The sequence below is a fragment of the Hylobates moloch genome, unplaced genomic scaffold, assembly GCF_009828535.3.
Source record: "Hylobates moloch isolate HMO894 unplaced genomic scaffold, HMol_V3 SCAFFOLD_8, whole genome shotgun sequence".
Taxonomy (NCBI): Eukaryota; Metazoa; Chordata; class Mammalia; order Primates; family Hylobatidae; genus Hylobates; species Hylobates moloch.
In genome coordinates, this window is record NW_026652283.1 from 103,083,339 (window position 1) to 103,085,251 (window position 1,913).

Genomic DNA, 1,913 nt, shown 5'->3' on the forward strand with positions numbered 1-1,913 from the left:
CTAAATATAATCCTGGGAAGCCTCTTTATGATCTCAAGGGTAATTTTCTTTGCCCACTGGACCTTTTTTTTGGCAAATAGATTTTATCCAATTATCTCCAACCCAAGGCTATAAATATGTACAGGTTACAATTTGCTTGCTTTCTAATTGGGTTGAAGCATTTGCTTGCAGAAAAGCCGCAGCACGAGCAGTAGAAAAATATTGGAATGGATAATTCTCTCCTGGAGAATTCCTTCTGAATTATGTAGAAATAGACAAACTCGCAAGAGCGATAGTCCATTCAATTTGTAAAATCTGGCCCATTTTCCAACATTTTCATTGTGCATACCACTCCCAGTCCTCTGGATTAGTGGAATGAACAGAATAATAAAATCTCAGTTGAAAAAATTAAGAGAAGATTTTCATATTGCTTGGCCCTAGGCTTTTCCATCAATTTTGCTTAAACTAAGAGGAACTTCTTTTGGAAAACATCAATTCTCCCCATATAAGATAATCACCAGTTGACCTATGAGATTGGATGGAGGATTATATGAACCAAACTTGTTGATTATGGAGGATTATATGAACCAAACTTTGTTACTGGCAAGGATTAACTGAACTTCTCTTCCAAAAACCTAAACTGATAAAAAGATTTTTTACAGGGCTCTTCCAGCAGATGACGATCTTAAGTATCATGATATCCAGCCAAGGGACGACGTCTATTGGAAAAGACATCATCTAACGAACTCTCTTGAACCTCATAGCAAGGATCTTACAAGGTGCTGTTGACCAGTTATTGTGCAGCTAAATTGTACAACACTTTGCTGCTTGGAAATTTCTTCACCAGATACCAGAATCATCACTCTCATGTTCAAATTTCCACAGGTCCGTAGGGCATGAACACAATGCAGCCAAGCTCTTTGCTAAGACCTAACATGTGTGACCTTTGCTCCAGTTCCTGATAAGCTGTTCATTTCCATCTGAGATCTCATCAGCTGGCCTTCACTGTCCAAATTTCTATTAGCGTTTTGGTCACAATCATTTAAGTCTCTAAGATATTCCGAATTTTCCTTTGTCTTCCTGTCTTCTTCTGTGCCCTCCAAACTCTTCCAACCTCTGCCTGTTACTCAGTTCCAAAGCTGCGTCCATATTTTCAGGCACCTTTACAGCAATGCCCCACTCCTCAGTACCAATTTTCTGTTAGGCTTTTCTTGCACTGCTATAAAGAAATACCTGAAACTGGGTAACTTATAAAGAAAAGAGGTTTAATTGGTTCATGGTTCTGCAGGCTGTACAGGAAACATGATACTGGCTGGCATCTGCTTCTGGAGAGTGCTCTGGAAGCTTACAATCACGGGGGAAGACAAAGCAGAGCCTTGCAAATCACATGCTGAAAGCAAGAGCGAGAGAACAAGGGGGGAGGTGCTACACACTTCTATACAACCAGATCTCACAAGAACTCACTCACTGTCATTAGGACAGTACCACGGAGGATGGTGCTAAACCATTAATGGCAAGTCCATCCCCATAATCCAATCATCTCCACCAGGCCCCACTTCCAACATTGAGGATTATATTTCAATATGAGATTTAGGCAGGGACACACATTCAAACTGTATCAGACGTCAAATTTAATATTCTTCTGCCCAGCTCCTCAAGTCCACTCATGAATACTGCTGACTATACAACAACATACCATCACATCTCAACAGCTCCTAAGGAAAAAATCTTAATTGCAATGACCATCTTGTTTCTCTGTGAAATTAAGAGATATTAGCATAAGACAAGAGCCTTTCACTTCCCCAGAGGAAATACAGGAGCTTTTGCATTCTCACTGACAAATCAGATGATGGCACTTTGTATAGGGCTGAAGAATCAAACAAGAGCATTTCAGAATTCTAATTTAATCCCTTATACCATGTAATGCTAAACAA